Source organism: Cervus canadensis, chromosome X (genome assembly GCF_019320065.1).
Source record: "Cervus canadensis isolate Bull #8, Minnesota chromosome X, ASM1932006v1, whole genome shotgun sequence".
Classification (NCBI taxonomy): Eukaryota; Metazoa; Chordata; class Mammalia; order Artiodactyla; family Cervidae; genus Cervus; species Cervus canadensis.
Genome location: NC_057419.1, coordinates 125684145 through 125708857, shown reverse-complemented (window position 1 = coordinate 125708857; position 24713 = coordinate 125684145). Strand labels below are relative to the sequence as shown.

General features: G+C 37.0%; 1 protein-coding gene across 2 annotated transcripts in view; it reads right to left on the bottom strand.

Moving 5' to 3' along the window:
• The window catches only part of PLS3 (plastin 3), a 90577-nt gene extending 66131 nt beyond the window's left edge, over positions 1-24446 (bottom strand). Inside the window, exon 1 of one of the 2 annotated variants that reach the window (XM_043457860.1) lies at positions 24321-24446. The gene's annotated coding sequence lies outside the window, so the exon portion shown is untranslated. The remainder of the gene's footprint in view (positions 1-24320) is intronic. The other variant, XM_043457859.1, reaches the window with a different exon arrangement.
• Positions 24447-24713: the final 267 nt, after the last annotated feature.

Here is a 24713-nt window from a genome sequence, read left to right as displayed (position 1 = left end):
GGACACAACAGATACAGGGACGCCCCCTTTCCCAGACTCTGGTCAACCTCAACCTCTCTTCCAGTCGTAATCTTAGGAACCAACCACTCTGCCATCCTTGGCCTCTGGAATCAGTCAACACCGTTTTTGTTTTTGTTTTTTTGAGGTTTTGCTCCTTACTGCTTGTCAACCATGAGCTCCCAGATTGGTCAGAATTATTCCACTGAGATGAAAGCTGCGGTCAACCACTAGGTCATCCTGCATCTGGCACCCCCTACACCTACCTCTCTCTGGGCTTGTTTCCACCGCGAAGATGTGGCTCTGGAGGGCGTGGACAACTTTTTCCATATGAGTCCACTGTGGAAAAGGGCAAGGGTGCACAGCATCTCTTGAAAATGCAAAACCAGTGCAGTGTCCCGTGCTCTCTTCTAGGACATGCAGAAGCTGTCCTCAAGATGAATGGAATAGAACTCTGGACAATAAGGAAACTGCCACGGCCCTGGAGAAGAACCTAAGCCAGACACTGTGGACCTGCATGCCCTACGTTCTGACTGCACAGACCCCAATCCCTGTGACTTCCTAGAGAGCTGTTTCCTGGAGGAGTAAATGAAACTCATCAAGTAGATTACAACCACTTGATCAGCCCCATCCAAACCTCCATAGACTGGGGACGGGGTGGGGGGATGTGAAGCTGAGCCAGTAGCTCTTCCAAGGGCTCACCCTCAAGTACAATTGGAGCCTCTAGAGCCTTTGAGGGGCCCTTCTGCATCCCCCTGAAGTCAGGGCTGCTGCCTGAACCACTCCCAGCAGTCACTAGGCATTTTTTTTAACCACCCTGGGGCCCTCACCCAAGCCCTGAACCAAAAAGAAATAAAGATTTTACAGGAAAAAAAAAAAGTGAGAAGAGGATATTGTTTACATTTTTGTTTAATTTAATAGACTGCTGGATTTCCATATCTGCTTCTGCATTCAGCCTGTTGCAATGTTGTTTTGATTCAAGTATAGGAAGAAAATGTGACCTCTCACAGACATGTTGTTTGGAAAAAGGAAGTGTTTTAGGAGCTTTTCCAGACAATTGTGGATATTCTTCTTATTAATACCACGCCAAAACTGGGGCAGTTGTAGTTTCTTAAATGTTAGTTGTAGTGTGGAATCTGATACCAAATCAATGACTTTTTCATACTATTACACTAAAACCCATTGGTTTGTCTTGTAGTTTAAATGGACCTTTTACTTGATTGATTGATTTTAAATGCTTGATTTCATAACATCATGCACGGATCATATGGAACTAATACAGATCGTCCAAATGTTGTCACACTTCATTTTACAATATCTAACAAGTCACTTTCATTAAAAATACCCCCAACCTCATCAGAAAAGTCAAAGTATTGATGCATGGTGGCTGATGCAAGTTTTCAAGAATTTGAATTTTTGTTTGAAATCTTTATCATTGGCAACAAATACCCTCAGTTGTTTTCCTTGCAGTGACTAGCACACGGTTCACTTTTGATAATGTATCTGCAAAATATTCAGCTCTGAATAATCAGTTATTGTGTCATCTGCTCTTTTAAGTAAAATTCATTTTGTTTTTTTAAAAATGCAGCTAGTTTAGCTTGCAATTCAAACAACTGCACAAGTGCTTTTCCTCAGGACAATCACTGTACATCCATATGCAGCAGAAATTTTTTTATGTACTTCCATTTCATCACACAGAGTATTGAAAAGATGTATACCCAAGAGTTGAGATTTAAGAAAAATCATTTTTTCCTGCTTAATCAAGAACATTCATTTATTAACTATATGGTGTAGGTCTTTTTCGAACAGGATGGGTATGGTGTTGAATACAAAGACTAATAATACAGTGTGGGGCCGCTGCCTTGCATGCTAAGGCACCAGCAGTTTTACCCACTATTGCTCTTGTCAGTATACTGAAAAATTAGAGAACATCTTAGTGTTACTAAACAAGTAACTTTGATCTCCAAGGGACTCGATGGCATACTTCTTTATTGATAACTGGTGCTTTATTTACTAATATTTATGATGGAGTCATCCAATTTTAGAGAAACAAAAAAGCACAAAATCCATAGGTGTTTAACAAGACATTTCAAAACTGAGAATGCAATTACCAGAATAAGTTTTAACATGTGTTCTGTGCTGTTTAATTGTTAAAAGAAAAACTAATTCATTAATATCAATTCTGAACATTTTGCAGAATCAGGTTCATGTCCCTGAGACAAGGGCTTATCATGATAGTGTAGTTTTTAGAAGCTTTTAATACATTTTTAAAAGATTAAGAAAGGCAATATATTTGTTACAAAACTACTTAAAAATATCCAGCTTATATGTAGCAAATGGATTTTTCTTCTTATAATCAACAGGAGTTTCCTTCTCTGACACATACACTAGAAAAGAAAGGGTTTGAAAGTTAAACTCTGTATGAAATGCAGAAATTATTACTACTTTAAAATATTAAAAATGAAAAAGACTATAGTATTTGTGTGTAAAATAATAAGTAGGTTATTTTAAAGCAAATCCCAAACAACAATAAAGACGAACGGGAGGGACTTCCCTGGCGGTCCAGTGGCTAGGAGTCCAGGCTCCCAAAGGAGGTGACCTGAGTTCTATCCCTGGTCAGATAACTAGATCCCTCATGTGACATCTAAGAGTACTCATGTCTCAACTAAAGATTCCACATGCCGCAACTAAAGATTCTGCATGCTGCAACTAAAAGTTTCCACATGCCACAATGAAGATCTAAGATCCCACATGCCGCAACTAAGACCTGATGCAGTCAAATAAAGAAAATAAATCTTTTTTAAAATCATTAAAAAAAAGAAGTGGAGAGAAAGGATGAAATATAAGAACATCAGATATTGATAAACTGTTGAAACTGAGGGGGTTCCTTATGCTATTTTATTTTGTATGTTTAAAATTTTCCATAAAAATAAGTATTTTAAAAATTCCTTGAGCTTATAAAGTATTTTGTATTTTGGAAAACAAAAATAAAATTCTTGGCTCATATTCATTCATTGCACAAACACTGAATGAACATCCACTCTATAAAACGCACTGTACTAGATGGCATCAGGAAATAGAAAGATTTATGAAACCTGCCTTTTACACCCAAGGAGCTCAGGATGTCTGTGTCCATATATGTAATCAATTGCCTAAAATGGGTATAATGTCTCTACTATGGCCATTCTAAGGGGTACTTACAGTATTTCAAAGCACAACTTGACCCAATGAATTGCAAATTATGATAATGCAATTTGAAGGGGGAAAAAGGAAAATGACATGAAAAGAAAATACAAAAAGGAAACTTAAAAAAAATAAGAAATGAGACTCTCTTTGGTTTTCCTCTATAAAAGGAAATGAACAAGAGATGTGAGCAAATATGGGCATGACCACATCATTTTTCCACCACAACCCCATCATCTTATTTCACTTCAGGACAGGAACCATCATGTCATCTCCTTTGAGTCAGCTCTTGTACTACTCACATAGGCAAAAATAACTGAGTAATACATCCACTTTCCATGGTGAACATTAAATATATTAAGTATTCTATAATTCTTCCAATGAGTGAAGATAGTGTTTATAAGTGCCTTATTTTAATTTTCAAGATTACTATGTCTATTCACACCCCCTTGTATAAATCAAGATCATTCTAAAGAAGAAATCCAGAAGTTAAATCAGTAACATTCCTCAGTTACTCAAGGGGTCTAACCGTAACACTGATAAATGAAAAATAAAAGCAAAAATCAAAACAATAATTTGCTTTAATTATCATCTTCCAGCTTATTGCCATATATTCCAAGCAAATGGTCAAATTTTCCCTGTTCAAACTTCAGGCAAAATGTGCAAGAGTTCTCAAAACTCATTCAATATATGTCTTTAAAATCTGAGTGACAGATTAAAGGATTTAAAAATCCTCTATTTCATCTTTAATATTTATTAAGCTCCATTAAGGTCAGTGATTTGTCTTTTCACCAATCTATCTCTAGTATTGAGAACAGTGCCTGGCACACAGTAGGTACTCAATAAGTGTCTGTTAAGGAGGGTGGGGGAGGAAAGATTGGATGAAAGTAATCAAAAGGTACAAACTTCCAGCTCTAAAATAAATAAGTACTAGGGATGTAATGTACAATATGAGAAATAAACACTGCTGTGTGTTATATACGAAAGTTGTTAAGAGATCAAATCCTAAGAGTCCTCATCACAAGGAAAAATTTTTTTTTCTTCCTCTTTTATATTTTGTATCTATATGAGATAATGGATGTTCACCAAACTTACTGTGATCATCATTTCATGAGGTATGTAAGCCAAATCATTATGCTGTACACCTTCAACTTAAACAATGCTGTATGTTAATTATGTCTCAACAAAATGGAAGAAAAAAATTCAGGAATAAATTTTTACTTTCAAATGAAAAAAAATTATGTTAAATAATATGTGATAATAACATTGCATCCTAAAAGAATTAAATTCACTGTCATTGGCTGTGTGGTTTTACATAATCAAGAATAAACCTGTAGCACTTTTAATGCAAATCATATAAATAAACATAAAAGACATCTACTCCTATTGGGGAAACTACAAAATAGAATGATTCTTGAGAGCTAATCCAGCCAAAGAAATGGTAGGTTACATCTTTCTAGTGGCACTGAATTCATTATCATATTTGGCAGCTGAAATGATTTTTTAATTCTCCACTTTAGAAAATAAAGGCATTTCAGAGAAAAGTGGAATGGAAAGTATAAAGAACTCTGAATTTTATCAAGTTTTTCTTCAAAGTTGCTACACAAAGAAAAAAAAAGTCTCACTTAGCTGTCATGATCTCAATGCTTTAGCTTTCTTAACTTTAAAACAACTACTTTTTGACCTCACAAGCAATCACAAAACCTTCAAAGGGAAGAACTGCTTCAGCATTTCCTGCCTGCTTGCCCTAGCCCAAGATTAACCTTGTCAGTTCTTAGCAAGACTTATAAAACCCCCTTAAATGACTAATTCAGATAAGTGGTAACATGAAGCCAGAGTTTATAAGATGCTGGTTTATACTTGTTACCAGATGTAGCTATCACTTCAAAGTGTTAAATACATTCATGAAGAGGTTCAGATATATTTGCATGTGGAATACTTTCTGACTTCCACTATTATTGTGGAGACATGTTTCCAGAGGAAAAGTGTTGCCTTGTTGTCTAACAAAATGTCTTTAAGGTAGCCAACGGTCACTTTAAAGACCACTAGGCACTCTGTCAGTCTAATTCTTTCCTTAATTCTTGCAAACACATACATATACACTTTCAAAACACACCACAGATAAATTCCATTTCTTTGGGAGCTTGTCATGAAACAGCCATCTTAAAGACCTATCTGAAAAATCCAAACATGTGTGTGTGTTTATAGTTTTGGAATGGCTTTTTCAGACAAGGAAAACAGTCACTGGCTTCACATAGTTTAGGGTTCCTTTGCCAGGATAACTCAACAATTGCACTAGGTTTTCTGCTTCTATCCACTCTTCTCTGGTTATGTTAATCTTTGGTTATGTTGCCATTAGGGTTTTATTAGGTTAATTAAAAATGTTTTTTAATCTCCAGAGAAAGCTTAGGGCAACAACAATGGTTGCTATTTTCTACACATAATGGTCATTGTTAAGTTTGGCCCAACACAGCATCCTGAATACAATGTAGATTTATCCTTAAGATTGGCTGCAAAAATAACCACGGTCTTACACAGTGTTATATGCCTTTGCTATTCAAATGTCTGGGAGATACCCCATAACTTTTATTTTTGCTGAGATACCCCAATTGTATTTCAAGGATGAAGCTGAATCCATAAACATAACACTCCTGCTGGCTCAGATTTCTAGAGACTGAATTGTAACTGACCAGTCTTGCTTGCTCAGTATTTTATTTGGCAGTCTGGTAAACCTGGTCCAGCTAAAAAGTCTCATCCTAATTAATTCTGCCACAAATCAAATGGCTTTTGTGTCCTTTGCCTGCTAAAACTCATTGTTAGCAAAAAGTCATCCATACAAAGTAACTTCTTCCTTCTCCCAGTTTATCCCTCTCCCAGGTACTGTTACCTCAGAAATTGGCTAAAGCCATTAGCAGGGTTCTTTTGATGGGGTAGACTATAGTAGGCTCACTGGCTCTGAGAGTTCTCTGCTTTAGAGAATGAGAATTAAACAGTCTCTCATTGGACCAAATTTTTAAAATGCTGATAAGCTATATGGGAAGAAAGAAGTTGGTGTATCTGTTTATGGTGAGTAGTACCATTATACTGCATTCTTCCTTAAATTACACTTTCTTTCCATCAGAAAATAGTTTTTGCTATAATGTGACTATTATCTAAACAAAGTTAGGAGTAGGTGGGGAAGAAAAAAATCACTGATATTAGTGGTGCTAATTTTTTTCAGTATTAGTTCTGTATTTACATAGACTGAATGATCATCACACATCCTTTTACCAAGACTCCTCAATTCTTAAAATCTTAATACTGCCCTATATTTCAATTGACTGAATTTCACTTTGAAGTATTTCTCTTTTCTATTAGTTCTTTTATATTTACAGGAACTGCCTAATACCTTTATTTTTGAATGATGTCCTGACTTACTACTCTTAGATCACACTTTTATCCTTTCGGAACTCTGAAGACAATACTTAGTAGTAAATTTCACTGTAATAATTATATTAAAACTATGAGCTACATTTCTATAATATAGGTAAGTTTTCCTTATTGAGAAGTAATTGTGTTAATTGTGTTTAAGGTAGTATAACTGGACTGTGATTTTCAATTTCCTGCTTTCTGAGTGTAACCACTTAATACCATGTTTATAGGCTGCCAGTGATATATTTATTAAAACAATAAAAGCCAATTTAGAATATAAACAGGATGGGAAAGAGAGCCAGGTTGCTTTTTTTTCTTTTTTTTTTTTTTTTGGTGCTTCCACCCTGAACCATGAAGCAGAAAGAAGGGTAGAAAAGCTTCTTGAGAAAGCAAGACAGAAATGAAAGCATGATCTCATTCCCTTTTCCCACACCCAAAAGCAACAAGGTGACATTTTCTCTTCCTCTCATCAGTTTAACAGTCCTCTTCTCTTTTTTTTAAATCCCTAATAGTAAGTTTTCAAATGCTTTTTTTAAAATTAAGAGGTTTACCAGATTCTTTTTGTAATTTTTAAGATTTTAGTTTTCAGCATCAAAGATCAAAGCATGAGAATGCACAAAAGTTCTCATTTAAAAACTTTTGATTTGCTATTTATGACTAACAAACACATCCTGAGCTCCAACAACCTAAACCCCAAAGATTTGGGGGCATATTCTATTTTGCTCTTTGGGGAAATGCATCTGTTTAAAACAACAGAAGAGGTAAACCATACTTTCATTAAGGCAGTAAATTTAGGAGTCCTGTAAAGAGAAATCTAATGGGGGAGGGTCTTTTAAAATTCTATAAAGAACTCTTCAAATAATTTAAAGAACTCTTTAAATAATTTTAAAATTCAAAAACATAACAATGATTTAGAACTTGAAAGTTATACACCAAAATCAAGAATGTGTTATTCCTATGGAAAAGACGTTTCAATTTTGGCCATGAAAAACAGATGTCCAAGTTATATCTGAAGAGAAATGACCAATTAATATTTGTTCAGTGATTTAAAAATTATAAACATAGGAACCACTTTAGAAAATAAGACCTAGAATGAGACTACAGAAGAAATTAAATTGTCTTCTTTAAGAATGCCATTACCGTTTTTAACTAAATTAGCATTACATATGCAATCTCAAAATTCTAATTTACTCATTATTAATGCAATTTCTATCGATAGCAGTTTTTTGTGGTAACAATCCAGCTTATTCTAAAAATGTTTTGTGGAAAGGAAGTAGTTTTAGAACAGGTAAAAGATATTTAAAAATTAAAGTGGGTGGACTCTGTCTGCCTAGTGTTAAGTCATTTCTTGCAGCTACAGCAATCAGGATAATGTGGTTACAGAGCAATACACGCAGATCAATGCAACAGACCAGAGGACTCAGAAATAGGCCTACACAAATATGCTCAACTGATTTTTGACAAGGGTACAAAAGCACATCGGTGGAGGAATGGTGCTACAGGAACTGGACATAAGAGAGAAAAAAATAAGAACTTTGACCTAGACCTCATTTTTTTATAATTTTGTGTAAAGATTTACACAAAAAATGAATTCAAAATGGGCCATAGATTTAAATGTGAGATGTAATGCCATAAAACTTTAGAAAAAAATTGAAAAATTCATCAGGAAGCAAGTTTGGTGAAGGGACTTTAGACGTGACTCCAAAAAGACAATCTATAAAAGGAAATATAGATCAGTTTGGGCCTTGTCAAAATAAAGACTTTTGTTCTGTGAAAGACCTTGTTCAGAGATCAGAAAGACTAGTTACAGACTAGGAGAAAAGAGGTGTGTGTATACCACTTATCTGATAAAGGACTGTTATCTAGAATATATAAAGACCTCTCAAAACTCAGTATTAAAAAAACAACCCAATTAGAAAATAGGCAAAAGATATGAAAAGATACTTCACCAAGGAGGATAAACAGATGGGAAATGAACACATAAAAAGATGCTCAGCAACATTAACCACAGGGAAATGCAAAATGAAACAAAAATGATTTATCTCTACACTAAATAAAAAAGTGACAAAACCAAATGAAATCAAGGATGTGAAAAAACTGGACCATTCATATATTGATGGTAAGAGATTAAATGGTACATTTACTATGAAAAAACATTTTAGGATTTATAAATTTAAATATGTACTCCTATATGACCCAGAGATTTGTATTCTTTGGGCATTAATCTCAGAGAAATGAAAATTTACAGTCACAGAAAAACCTGTACACAAATATCGATATTTGTAGCAGTCCACACTAGAAATGGCTCAAATGTTGTTCAATGTGTGATTGATTAAGTAAACTATGGTACATTTACACCATGGAATACTACTCAGCAATAAAAAGAAAGAAAGTATCATTACACACTACTTGAATGAACTCTAGACAATTATGCTGAATGAAAAAAGCCAAAAGATTGCATATAATTCTGATTCTGTTCATATATTTTTGAAATGACAAAATTATAGAAATGGGGAACAGATTACGGTTTCCAGAGGTAGAAAGAAATGGGGCAGGTGTGGGGGAGGGAGAAAGAAGTGTGTGCTATTACAAAAGAGTAACAAAAGGGATTCTAGTGTTGAAAGAACTATTTTGCATCTTGTCTATAATCAATGTCAACATTGGCTTTGGTACTGTACTAAGGTCCTGCAAAACGTTATTATTTGGGGAAACTGGGGAAACGGTACAGATCTCTCTGTGTTATTTCTTACAAGTACATGTCTATAATTTCTGCTAAGTAAAAAGTTCAGCTAAAAAAACTAACAGAATTAAACATGGAATATAGTATCATTAAATTGATGAGGATAAAAGAAGAACATTTACTTGCAAAAATTTCATATCTTATTTTTTTTTCATATCTTATTTTAAACATTATTTCCACAAAGTTTTCCAAAACACTACAGACATAACTACAACTATTTTGGAAGAAATATGAGTGATAAATCCTTCAACGTATATCCAATATATTGGCATTAGAGTTTTCAAAATTCTCTGGATGCAATACTATGTAGGAAACTCTTTAAGATCAGTGATTAGGACTGCAGCTTTGTAAGTATATGGTTGAAGATACAACCTAGAAAATAATTTACCACTTTAAAGCTATAACCAATGAATTCCCATTAGGTATGGAAGAGTTGGTCAAGTTAAATAATGCTGCTTAAGTCATAGATGAAGTGAGTTTCAGAGAGTTATGTCAACTTTTAATAACACGACATTCCCCATTTGTTAACATCTGAAAGAAAACTCCAATTAGTATAAATTGATTCATGGAGGAAGAGGAAGAGGCATTCCTAGTAAACAAAGTTGGACTCTGGATGTGATGTTTAAATTTACGGTGAGAAGGGTGACGGATTAGGTTATCAGGAGACTCTGTCCCCCACCACCGCTCTACCACTTCATGATGTGGCAAGTCAAAATCAATTTCCCTGTTGCCTCATTTGCAAAAATCAGTGGCTGGATTAGACTCTGAGCTCTTCAAATAATGGCACATTATTTTATTTATCTTAGTGATAACAGTGCCTAGCACACTGTTGATCATTAATAAAGCCCTGTTAAGTGAATTAAGTAATGGAGTAGGAAACCCACTCCAGTATTCTTGCCTGGAGAACCCCCATGGATGGAGGAACGTGGTGGGCTGCTGTCCACAGGATCACAAAGAGTGGGACACAGCTGAGTGGCTAAACACAAAACAAATGAATTAAGTACTGAAATGCATAAATGCATGCTAAGCCCCTTCAGTTGTGTCTGACTCTTTCAGACTCTGTGGACTGTAGCCTGCCAAGCTCCTCTGTCCATGGGATTCTTTAGGCAAGAATACTGGAATGGGTTGCCATTTCCTTCTCCAGGGGATCATCCCAACCCAGGGAGCGAACCCACGTCTCTCACATCTCCTGCATTGGCAGGCAGGTTCTTTACCACTAGTGCCACCTGGAAAGCCCCAAGCAAGTAAATAGGAAGTTCAACAGGAAGTTCTAAATGGGTCTCCTGGAAATTATATCTTTTCTTGACTCAACTACAGCCCTTCTCTCTCAGGGAGGCCTATCCTTTCCTAGTGGGTTTGCAAGGTGCTAGCTGCCCAGAAGAATAAGGCAACTAGGCCCAGGAAATTCTCTGTGGGTTGAATATAGAAGATAATGGCCGAGATTGGTTCTAGCCATCATTACCTATTTTGACCAGAAGGGTTCTTACAAGAAAAAACTCTGTAACTGAAGGTGATTCTTTTTCATCATCCTTGGATGATAATCCCTCCTTCTCATGTTCATCCCTAAAGAGTCAAAAGGTAAAGACTCCCTCAAACGTAATGCTGCACTTTCTAAATGTAAAACACCAAGCTCTTCTGAAAATGTCAAGTGTCAAATGTATTCAGTATTATTTCTGGATAGATACACAAGAGACTAGTACTAATGGTCATGGGGATTGGAGTCAGAGGCACATTTCTTTTCTTTATGTCCATTTATAGCATTTGAATTTTGTTCTGTGTTTATATTTCATATTTGAAGAATAATTTTAAAAAATAAATATATTAGATATGCTCAATAATGCTTTAGGTTGACTGAAAACCACTATGTTTCAAAGCATTTTTCATTTACTTCTGCAATACTTAATACTGCTTACTTTTGATCCTTATACTAGGTGTTTGATAAATGTGTTTAAACAAGGCATTTTGGATAAATCTATTATATAAAAAGATTTTTTTAATGTGATTATATGACTTTTACAGATTTTCCATTATTCAAGTAAAAATATTAAGGAAAAAGTTAGTATTGGGAACAAGTTGATAACAAGCTACTAAGCTTCAGGAAACAGGAAAAAAATAGCTTCACTTAGATGTAGAAATCAATACTGCTCAGAGTGAAAGCAAGGATGTGCATTAACAGCAGAGTAGTGATACATGAAATATTATCTTGTCAGTACCACTTCTAATGCATTAGCTGACCTGTAGTTATTTAGACATTTAATATTAACATGTCCCATTATTCATAACAGCCAAACAGTGGAAACAACCCAAATGTCTATCAATGGATGTCATATATCCATACAATGGACTATTATTCAGTCATAAAAAGGAATGAAGTGTTGATACATGCTACAGTTTCAATGAACCTTGAAAACAATATTCTAGGTGAAAGAAGTCAGTCAAAAAAGACTATATGTTCCATTTATATATGAAAGTCCAGAACTGGGAAACCTGTAGAGACAGAAAGTAGATTAGTGACTGCTTGGGGTTGGAGAGATAGGTGCCTGGGGAGAGGGATAGCTTAAAAGTATGAGGTTTCTTTCTGAGGTGATGAGAAGGTTCAAAAATTGGTGACAGTCATACACATCTGTGTATATACTAAAATCCACTGAACTATAGAATTTACATGAGTGGTAGAGAATGTGAATTCTATCTCAATAAAACTGTTTTAAAAATGAAAAATATGAATATATCACAATTTCGTTTTTGATCCTAAAGTTAAGCAGTTCTCATAATGGAAGTGCTATCTGTAACATTCACTCCTGACCATTTAAAACAAGTCAGAGGAAGAAAACCAAAGAAGCCCCTTGCTTAGTCTTCTGATAGGTTCACATCATGATGTATTTTATTCAATTATGATTCATAAGCTATTAATTTGCTGATTAGGTTTTCACAATTTAATCTTTATTAGCAAAGGCCTCTTTCAAATGTATTTATGGAGAACTGCTATGTGCCAGGTGTACTGTGAAAGAATCAGGAGAATGGGTTTATTTTCCTTTCTCTCTAGAAGAACAGTGTTTTCCATGGTATATGGCAGGAATTTAGTGCTATCTTTGAAGCAAACCATATACAGAGGACATAGTACATCCAGATATAGTGCATCCATTTGATCCTCTCCCATCAAACAGAATGATGACCACATTTGGAATCCTGGGTCATTTCAAAGTCTGGGACAATCAAGAAGTTCAAGGCAGAAAATTAAGGTGTCAGTTATACCTGTGTGCAGGGCTTCCATGGTGGCTCAGATGGTAAAGAATCTGCCTGCAAATGCAGGAGACCCAGGTTCACTCCTGGGCTGGGAAGATCCCCTGGAGAAGGAAATGGCTACCCATTCCAGTACTCTTGCCTGAAGAATTCCATGGACAGAGGAGCTTGGCGGGCTACAGTCCATGGGGTTGCAAAGAGTCAGACATGACTGAGACACTAACACTTTTCTACCTGTGCACATGTGCTCAGTTGCTCAGTTGCGTTGACTCTTTCCGACCCCATGCACTGTAGCCCATTAGGCTACACCTTTGCCCAACCCAGGATAAAACCCAGGTCTCCTGCATTGCAGGTGGATTCTTTATCGGCTAGGCCACCAAGGAAGCCCCATTATACCTGTAGTTACTTGCTCTTATCCTTGACTCGGATAAAACTTAACAGAATGCTGTACTATAGAAAGTATGAGAGCTACATGTGCAAGTAATGGTGAATCAATGTTTTTAGGGCTTCTGCATACATGGATATTTCCACAGCTGCAGAACCAACTACTGCAGAAGTACATGCTGTGCACAACATCTACAATTTAGTAAAACTGGAAAGAATTTTATTTTTGTAAAAACTAAATGGGGAGTGGCTCACTTTCTTGCCAAAGGGCTATTTTATTCCAAGACACTGGTGTCTGCTGACCTTCATTTATAGGCTGAGCAATGTTCTATTTAAGTGAAATTAACTCATGGTGGGCACTTTTTCTAGGATGCAATAATTATTGCAAAGAAATAACAATGTTTAAACTTGATTTGTTCTTAGTTTAGATTTGATTATATTGCGTTATACATGAATGTCTTTGTTCACACAAGGCTTAAATTTAGAAATTATTTTATGTTGAGAAAAAAGGCCATATTTAAGTTCCTTTTCTACATGTAAGAATATTTTTAGGTTTTATGAAATCCAGTATTATGTCTTTTCTTCTAGACTACAGGAGTATCTTACCATCTTTGTAGCCCTAGCACCTAGCAGCTTTCATTATACTTATTTTAGTTGAATGATGAAAAGAATTCCACAAATACACTAATTAAGGCATTGTCCATGTTACTATATTTAGCTAACTCTTACTCCATCTGTAGTTTGTACTATCAGCAATATGTACCTGAGGACTTTGGGCATATTTTAAAGTTTCCCTGAGTTTTACATCTTTTTATAAATGCCTTATAGGCCTGCTTTTATATAATCCTTACGCATTTCAAAGTACTTGACATAGCAACATTCCCTTCATCTTTACACAAACCCTCTCTGGTTAGGGAAGTTTGCCATGATCTGCTTGCTCCTATAAATATATTCTAGTTTGTTTTCATTTCAGGAGGGGGGCAACTAATGCCAGAAAATTTTGATTTAGGATAAGATACCAAATGTATGGGTTGGCTTATATCTTTACACATGTTACTCTACCAGTATTTCTTTTTGGCTATCTATACTTAATGTTAATTTGGCTATATTGTTTTTTAATTATTGTAAGACAAAATATAAAATTTTAATTATTCATAACCACTTGCAAAAGCTATTCAACTGTAGCTTTAAACTGGAGACCCACAAACTTCTCAAAATATTTGTTGAATGTGTCAATGTCCTTCATCATTTCCTGGTTTTTGCTTTTGAAAACTTCCACTAGAGGAAATAACGGGCATCGTAAATTTAAAATGAATATGTTTTGGATTCACCCATGACTAAGATTCTGATTTAATTTATAACTCTCTGCCTTCCCCGGCATTTTAAGTTTTGACTGATTTAATTTCTCTTTTCTCCTATTTTTCAAAATTAAACTTTTAAATATTCATGTTTATACTATTTGTACTATTGTAGAAACAAACACTTAAGAACTTGAAGCTTTTTTTCCCTACCCTCCAAAATAGGCATCAACATTACCTATTACCTTCCATCCTGATCTAAGCTAAATTTGTTAGTAGCAATGAGTTTACAGTGGTATCTGTAATATATTAAAAGAGTATCATTTCCAATTTTCATTTGAGGGTGAATTTAGACTGCTGGATGGCATATCCTCATAAAAAGGCAAATGGTAAAAGGGTTTCTAGCTAAGTCAAGAGGCTTCTTCAACCTGGAACATTGTTAAAATCCTCCACATGTGTAATGCAAAGCATTAGCAAGTCATATTTTCACAATACCATTAAATAAAACAAACAAAAAAAACCCTATCTTCTTTATCTTCAGTGGTGATACTTAAGGGGGAAAAAGAGTAAATCAGAGGAAAATGAAGAGGTTGCTACAGACACCTGATAAAGATCACCTAAGGCAACATTAATTGATCTATAAATTGGCGGTGCCACATGGCTTGTGGGATCTTAATTCCCTGACCAGGAATCCAACCCCTGCTGCTCTCAGCAGTGAAAGCGTGGATTCCTAACCATTGGACCGCCAGGGAAGTCCCCACTAGTTTCTTTATAAATGTTCTCCTTTAATTTTAAGCACAACACTAAAACAAGTCATATCATCCCCATTTTATAGATAGTAAAATTGAGGTTTGGAGGAGTTACAGAACTTCCCCAATGTCACAGAGATATAAAACGGCAAAGCCATGGGAACCCACATTTTATACTAAACTCCAGTCTGACTATGAAATATAGCATGTACATAATATCTCTGAGAACAAAAAAAGGAGGTGGTGAGAATGAGTTGTGTGGTCAGACATTTTCTACATCACTTCTGGGTCATCAGAGGATGCCCAGAACAACACGGTCCTTAGTGCCACCGGTGAACTGGAGGAAGGAAACAAACATCCGAGAAGGGTCTATGAAGCAGCATGGGATAAGTTTAGAGAGAGAGATGCAGTGTGCAATGAGTCATTTAAATATACAAAATATTTGTTAAGTGTTGTAATTGGGGGATTCACTATACATGAAATCTAGGCACAAATTAACTGATGGCACCAGAAATTTTACCACTATTTGATCTCAGTTTAGCTATTTAAGAAACTTGAATGAAATATAAAACTGAGTTTATTGAGCAGTTTCAAAGTACAGGCACACCTCATTTTATTGCACTTTCCAGATATTTCACTTTTTACAAATTGAAGGTTTGTGGCAAGCCTGGATCAAGTGAGGAATCTATCGGCATCTTTTTCCCAACAACATTTTCTCATTTTGTGTCACATTTTGGGAACTTCCACCATATTTCACAATTTGTCATTATCATTATATTTGTTATAGTGATTGGTAATCAGTCATATTTAATGTTACTAGGATACACTGAAGCCTCAGATGATGAACTGGCATTTTTTAAACAAAAAAATATTTTTAATTATGTACTTTTTTAAAGACGTTATGCTATTGCACACTTAATAGAGTACAGTATTGTATACATAACTTTTGTATGTGCTAGGAAGTCAAAACAATTGGTGTGACTCACATTATGGTGGTAGTCTGGAACCCAACTGATGTATCACTGAGCTGCAACTGCACAGCCTGAGATAAAAAAGCCTGTCGACAAACAGAGCCATTTGTATGTCTGTGAGTCTATTTCTGTTTTGCAAATAAGCTCATTTATATCGTATTTTAGATTCCACGTATAAGTGATATCACATATTTGATGATATTTGTCTTTCTCTGTCTGACTACTTCACTTAGTATGATCATCTCTAGGTCCATCCGTGTTGTGGCAAATGGCATTATTTCATTCCTTTTATGGTTGAGTAATATTCCATCACATATATACACACAGAGCACATATCCATTCATCTGTCAATGGACATCTAGGTTGTTTCCATGTCTTAGCTATTGGAAACAGTGCTGCTGTGAACATTGGAGTATGTGTATATTTCCAAATTAGAGTTTTCATCTTTTCCAGATATATGCCCAGGAGTGGGATTGCTGGATCATATGGTAGTTTATGGTTACTAAAGGGGAAGGGGGGAATAAGTTTGAGATTAACATATACATACTGCTATATATAAAATATAAAAAAGGACCTACTATATAGCACAGGGAACTACACTATCTTGTAATAACCTATAATGGAAAAGAAACTGAAAAAGAATACATATGTATAAAATTGTATCACTTTGCTTACACCAGAAACTAACACAACATTATAAATCAACTATACTTCAGTAAGAATAAATTAATAAAACAAAAAAAGAACCTCTAAACACAGCCATTTAACCAACTTCAGGATTAAAAGTTTCTTTAGGATACTGAAAGTTTCTGGTCACAAATAAGCTTTCTGTACTTGAACAGAGTTTTACAGCAATCTGAAATCTAAAGGCTAATTAAATATAAACCTGTCTCCCTTCCCCCAATAACAGTTCCGTTTCAAAAAATAGAACTTCCTATGATTGTGCACCCCACAGGATTCTACTTCATCCTGCTTTGCACCTGCTAACTAGATCAGAGGAAACCACAATATTTCTAAGACATATACTTTACCTAAACCAGCTCCAGTTTAGTCACATACAAAACACTATATAAAGAATGGCTTTTTGTTTTCCTGAGTGCTGTTCTTTGAAATCAAGGCTCTTTTTGGGTAAGCCAGTGTTTCAACTTCAAAGATTGTCAAAGGAATTCATCTTTAAAAACAAAAATCTTTGCAGTTTTTCTTCTAAATACTTATCCCAAAGAAATAATCAGAGTCACGAAATGCTTTTTGCCCCAAGATGTTCACTGAAGTATTATCTATAACACATGGAAAGAAAAAAAAATTCCAACAACCTGGAATTAGTGAAATAAATTATGAAATCTCATGCAGTAATTTTAAATATTTTCAAAAATATCTTTTTACATGAAAACATTTTCACAGTATAATAAGTGAAAAAAAGAGATACAAACTGTATATACAACACAATCCCAATTTTTAAAATATTTAACTTTCTATACAGGAAACATTAAAAAATATGAACAGGTGGTATGATTATGAGTAATCTTTACTTTTATTCTTTATAAAAATTTTTGCTTTCTTCTAATATTTTTACAATGGCCTTATATTTTTTAATCCAACGTAAAGTTATTAAAAACTTCTGAAATGCACACTACTTAAGATACTTTTCCAGCAGATTAACTAAATATGCCTATTGACTATTATAGCAATAGGATATACCAAAGGAATCATCTCTTGTCATTTTTACCTCTGAGAAAGCAGTCTTAAATGGAAATTCTTCCTCACTGAAATACAAGCTCCAAAATGTCAAAAAGACATCAAGAAATGGCAAAAACAGGGACATATAAGCAAGTTTTAAATACAGAAAAAAAACTTAAAAATGACATTCATCTATAAAGGACAATGTATTAATATTATAATTCAGTGTCAATAGCAGAATGTCAATCTGAGCACAACACTATGTAATTAGAGTGTATAATGTAGAATGCAATAATATGAATATTCAAAGCTATTATACTGTCCTCACAAATTCTATTTTATAAAAAGCATTTATATTTTATATAAATACACATATAAATTAAAAACAGCTTAAGAGAATCAAAGTTTTATTTTCAATGACTGGGTTACAAGGTTACAAAAAATGATTTGCTATTGACTCTTTTAAACCAGAGATGGTAGAAATAAGAGATCAGATTTTACAAAAGAAAATGATTTCTTTTAGCAAAAAGAATCTTCTCTTCAGAACTAGCCACACGATACCAGGTAATTTCTAAAGTCCTTTAACTCAAGGCTTTCTGCTTATTTCATTTTCATTAGGTACTGTTACTTCACAAATGATATTTTAACAAATGTTATCAAACATAATTTTAATAAAATAAAAACATTTGCATTCAAAGAATGACAGAGTTAAAGAACCATTATGTAACTGGCAAGATGACAAAAGACATTGAAAATTAATTCCAAGTTAACAATTTTGAGGGCAGGGGTTGAAAATGACCTAGCCCAAGGCTTGTTTTTCAAAAAAACAAAAAAAAGGGGGGTTGAAAATGACCTAGCCCAAGGCTTGTTTTTCAAAAGAAAATCTACATTCACTTCTCACCTTTTCTGTGTTAATGATGGCATGACACTTAAACAAACAGACTAGCTCCTTCATTATACACTTTTCCATACTTACGTACACAATTTAGAGTGCAATTACACAGAGAAACATTTGATTTTTCATGTGCAATTTTACACAAAACCTCCTATAACAGGCAATCACAAAACTAAGAATGAAGTATGATAAGCCAAAGTACTTTGTAAGCTTTAGCAATGAATGCCAAAATACCGCTCGATAGTTGCCTGGGAAAAGTAAGGGAAAAAAAAAACAACAACAAAAACCACCACATTAATGGCTTTAACGGGCTACTTGGCACAATATTTGAGAGAAAAGAATATAACAAAGTATGACACGTATAGGGCTTAATGCTCTTGTTATTAACCATTTCTCTTATTTTTCATTATATTATGTCTGGCTTTATTTCTCCTTAGCTTGTAAAAGTGGATGGTTGGAGACTATTACAGACAAGTAAAAATGTGGCAAAACTTAAAGTGATGAGAATTCTATTTCTGCAAACTCTTGTTAAAACTTTGGTGCTTATATGATATACTAGTACAGTACTTTGAATTTATATAGCACCTGTCTGCTGAAGAGCCAAGGCTTACATAGCTCATTTATCCTTTCAGCATCCCTGTGAAATACGTAGATTGGAAACAGATGGTTTACAAATAAAGTATAATCCAGATATGAACACAGAGAACTTCCATAATTTACTTAAGATGGCCTATCTGTGCAAACTGTAGAGGATTAAAAGACCCTGGAGTTTTTTCCAGTAAACAACACTACCTCCTTATCATCAAACCAATTTCTACACTGCTAAGAAAAATTAAGCTTTCTTATTATATAAAATCAGAAAGTTTAATGTGTCAAAAATCTCTGATAAGGAATGAAAGAAATGGTCTATATTATAAAGAAAAAACATTAGTCATGGCATAAGCCGCCGGTGTATAGTCATCAATCTTCCAACAAGCTTAAATACAGTTGCTTCTCAGGTGGTGCTAGTGGTAAAGAACCCGCCTGCCAATGCAGGAGACATAAGAAATTAGGGTTCAGTCCCTGGGTAGGGAAGATCCCCTGGAGGAGTGCACAGCAACCACTCCAGTATTCTTGCCTGGAGAATCCCATGGACAGAGGAACCTGGCACCCTGTAGTCCATAGGACAGCAAAGAGTTGGACATGACTGAAGCGACTTAGCATGCAATATAGTTGCATTAAAATTGGCAAAAAAAATCAACTGATAAATAAAATTGAAATAAGCCATACTATTTCTATATAAAAGACACAAAGTCCTTGAGCCATGCCCTCAGTTTATAAATGAGAAAATGTGTGGTGTCTGGCACATGTAAGTACTCAATGTTATATAATAATGTAATAATCTTTAGTGACTTTCTCAAGGTCAAATTATGAGTCAGTGTCAGAACCATGTCTAGAATGCAGTTCTTCTGAAGGAAGTCCAACATACTTCTCCCTTAACATTGTAATTTTCATTTAACAGCAATGCTTTTTCATCCCTAAAACAGTTTATACTCAGCAATATTTGTCTTTCGAGTGCTAAGAATAAGGCAAATTCAATGTTATTAAACATACTAAAATTTTGGAAACTATCACCTCCATAACTACCAGTTGGCCCAAGAATTATCAGATCTTTTCCTGAGACTGACATTTCATTATTAGACTGTTTTTAATATTTCTAGACCATAATTTTAACCAAAGCTCTCTCATAACTAAAAACAGTGAGTCGTGACCACTGGTATCTAAAAGACCTTCCAACAGTATAATGTATCCAAAAAACCTTTGAAACCTCCAACACATTGAACATACATTACATGGTATGTCATTCCCTAGAATAATTATACAGACTCAAAATGTGATCTAGCTGCTTTCTTCTAAACTGAGTTTTATTATTTTCACACATCAAACTTTCCCCCCCCCCCGGATTACTTTTCACCAAAACAGCATGAGCAATTACAAAGTGATTCCAAAAACAGATACCCAAGTCGTCATGTACTGATAGATGTTAGATGTTTGTTTTCAATTTTATATCTGCTACTTCTGGAATCTATACTAAACAGCAAAAACAAACAGTTTGGCATATACATTCCACCTAGATTATGATAAATTCTGATAAGGAATGACAGAAATGGTCTATATTTTAAAGAAATAACAGTCACACAGTAGCAAATTCACTAATTTATCATGTGTGCTAAGAATATGTCAGTATATTTCTTGGATAGGCAAACAGAAATGCCTAAAACAGAATATGGAAAAATTGCAAATGGATTTCTTTCCTTTTCTCTGTCAGTTTCACCAAAAATAATCTCCTTAGTGCTCAAACACCATGGCGAAGCTACTACCCACTTCATTTCAGTAACAGTCACACTGTTTGCCTTGGAGAGACATCGACTCAGTGGACATGAATTTGCACAAACTCCAGGAGACAGTGAAGGACAGGGAAGCCTGACTTGCCACAGTCCATGGGGTCGCAAAGAGTCGGACATGACTGAACAACAACAAAAATTTCCATGTAGTTCCTGATAGTGCCCTGAATACTGACATTCTGCCAGTATAAATAGTCACAGTTAAGTCTAATGTACTTGTAACCATTTGTAGAAAAAACTTAATCGCAACCCAAATATTACTCACTAGTTAAAATTAATCCTTTTACCCAAAATTAATTAAGCCGAGACAGTTTTAGCAATTGACCCTAAATGATGCCATCAGATTGGAGTCCTTCGACCTGAGTGTTGATTGTGTAAAATCAAGTTGTTGGTTAGTTGCTAGGTAGTGTCCCACTCTTTTGCGACCCCATGGAGGCAAAGCATAATTTATTTGGCTCTCCCACCCCAGACAAAGAGTTTGATCACTTTCTAGATCTAACAATAGAAATTAAGTATTAGACTCATAATCCTCTAATTTTAATGAAAGCCTGGGTTCATTAGATCATACCACTAAAAAATGAAGTCAGTAGTTTTAAACAAGTGGACACCTCCGAGACAAAAGACTGGACAGACAGCCTAGTGAGGATCCTGTTTTGACATGAGTTAATATTATTTTATAAAGAACTTAACTCCCGACCACTTTAACCTAGTTGGATAGTTGTACTCTTTCTTTTTTTAAGGTTAAATATTTATTAGTTCAATCTAAAATTATATTATCACCTCACTTCCACTAGGGGGGTCTATCTAGCAGTGTGTCCTTAACTCCCAATTAACTCAGGTGCAGCTTGAGTCCACTTCCAGCTAAGCTTGAGTCCACTTCCAGCTAATCTGTGCTGCCAGGTTAAGCCTGGCGGTCAGAGCTATGTGCTTTAAAGTTGTTCTAGTTTTTAGGGTCAGAAACCCATGCACAGCATGAAAATGGAGTGCTCAAGTCATTCAGAGGTTGCTGCAGTACGTAGACAAAGGGTTTTTGGCTAAAGCAAAGCCAAAATCTCTTAACTGTTCCCAGCTTCATTTTTAGCTGCCCTAGTTGTTTTCAAGACTGAATATGTGTCAACTGGATCCATTTTTGTAAATAAGTAAAGCTTTTAAACTCTTGACCTCAGGGGTTCTGCTGCCCATTTCTGTACTCTGCAATATATAATCTAAATCACAAAAACCGTAACATTTTTCCAACAGCAGTCTTAACTTGGGTCACTTGGGTGGGTATTGGTCATTACAGAAGTTGTTTCTGTGGCATCTCATTATTGTGCTAAAGTATTGGCAGGCACAAACCCAAACAGCTCCATTTCCCAAATTTAGTGTCCACTGTTTTTGTGCCTTATTTCTGATCCAATTTCAAACCACAGTAACTGATGGTTAATTTTAGCCAAGAGATTATCCACCACTTTCAAGCAGATGCCTAATATAGAGAACAGTTCAACTGGAATATAGGCCAAACCCAGGTACATGGACAAAGCCTAATTTTTTAAAAACACTATCTTATAGGATATGGCTTCAAATCAATCATTTCAGAATGAAACAGGGCATGAATAAAAGGACAATTTTCCCAGGAAATAATTAGTAAGATATTTTTAAAATTTAGAAAAGCCATAACTAGATTGAAGAGCCACAGGGGAGACACATATCCCAGCACAAACATGTTTCAAGCCCTTGTTTTAAAAACAGCTTCTGTTTTTATTCTGGATAAAATCTCAGCACCAAATTCCCTTTCTGTTCCCCTCATCCACATCCAAGTAGAATTCCCTTGAGTGGAGGCTAGTTCACACCCTCTCCCCTTTTTGGTCGCGTATTTTTGGGAAAATGGACTTCAGCCATTACATTCCAGTTTTAAAGTCAAAAGAAGTCATGTGACAATGACCCCGGGGGCATCAGAGACTTGGGGCACGTGATGCCAATTGGCATGTGTGGGGCTTCCGCCACTATGTTGGAATTCGCTCTAAATTGCAGCTTCAGGATCAAGTTTAGGCGCCCAAATACACTGTGACATCTTATAAAGCGGACTATCTGCTTATCTCTCAGGAGTTTTTCATTTCACCTAGGTACCTACTGTGCGGCCTGCCAGGCTCTTTTCCCAGTCCCCACCCTCATTCCTGGTAACAGGTCAGGTACTCCCAGCATCCTGTCTGTCTGATCCTAAATGGCGAATTAATTCTAAACTCAACCTTGAGCACCAACCGGGATGTCGTGCAAATCGGGTGTGGAGCAAGAAGCGTCGCGTACGGGAAGTGTCATAAAGCCTCAAGTCCACTCCACCTCCCAGGCTGGGATCTTCTGCCCAGGAGCCCGGCGGTCTGAGCCGCCAGCACATTAAAGCCAGTAGCAGCGGCGGCAACTTTGGGACTGGCCAGAAGCCAGGGCGCGGGTAGTCGGCGTTCCCCGCCGCCCCCCGCCCCCCGCCTCGCCTCTCATTAGGGCGCTAAGTACTGCGGGTGCGGAAAAGTAAACACCCTTTACTGTGCTGTGTGGGAGAAGGGGGATGTTGCCCCTCTCCCACCGCCCCTTTCGACTCCGTCTCCCGAGCGGCCGGGACGGAGTGCGCTCGAGGGTGCGGAACCAGAGGGGCTGAGAAAGAAGCAGACAGGGCGGCGAGGAATCGGGAGAGTGAAGAACGGAAAGGTGCTGTCCTAAAGGCATGGGGATGTCCTGCTACTGAAAGGAAAAAAAGTGCTTACTCATAGGGAGACGCGGTACGATCGCTAAGCGATCGCTACTGGCCAGGGAAGCAGGCGGAAAGCAGGCAACCAGAGCCTCGTTCTCTCCCTGGGCCACCGCACCCCGTGGAGCCGGGGGCCGAGGTGAGCCTGCGAGGTCACCGGAGGCGGGCGAGCGGGGGCTGGAGGCGTAGCAGGCGGCGGGCTCCGGGATTTCCTGAGTCCGGAGCCGGCGGAGGCGGCGGGAGGAGGGTGGCAGTAGCTGGAGAAGGACGATCGAGGGAACTTTTAGGCGCTGGGTTTCTACTTTGGGGCCGCCGCCGGTAAAGGGGAGAAGGGCAAGGGCTGGCGTCAAGGACTCCAGCCCAAGGTTGGCAACAAGTTAAAAGCAACTATTGAGAAAATACCATCTCCCCAGTGAACGTCAGAAAATGTGTTTGCGGCGGGTAGCGGTCCTGAGGAACATTCGGTCACTCCCACCCATCCCTGCTGTGAACGGTCGCTTTGGCGCCCAAGGCTGGGACAGAAATCTCTCCAGCCTCCCTCTCAGGCCCCCGCCCCCCATGCCAGGCATGTTCCCGCCGAGGTTCCTTGAGATGCTCTCCTCTGGACCCACTCCTGCCCACGCTCAGGGACCCTGCTCCCCTCGTGCCCTCCTGTACCTGCAGAGCACTTACAGAAAGTCGCAGAGTACCGGATCTGGCCCGACTGTCTCCTTCCGACGCACTCAGACAACTTCTGCCGCTCGGAATTCTTGCGGCTGTGGTTCTAAAGCCAGCGCTCCCGCCCCTTCTGCCAGGCCCTCCGCCCCTCGGCCGCCGCCATTGGCTCGGGTGGTGCTAGCAGTCGGCCTGGGAACCAGGAAGGGGATTGGGCCACGAGCCTGTCACATCATCTGGGTGGGGTGTTGGGACGCCTGGCACAGGGATGGGCGCCCTGGAGGGATGGGGACAGTAACTGCGGCTGGGAGCGGAGATTGGTCCTCTGCTCCTTTTCTCCCCTTTCCTAGCTCCGAAGAGACTAGAAGTCCTCAGAGCCTGGCTGGGGTACCACGTTCCCAAAAATCGTGT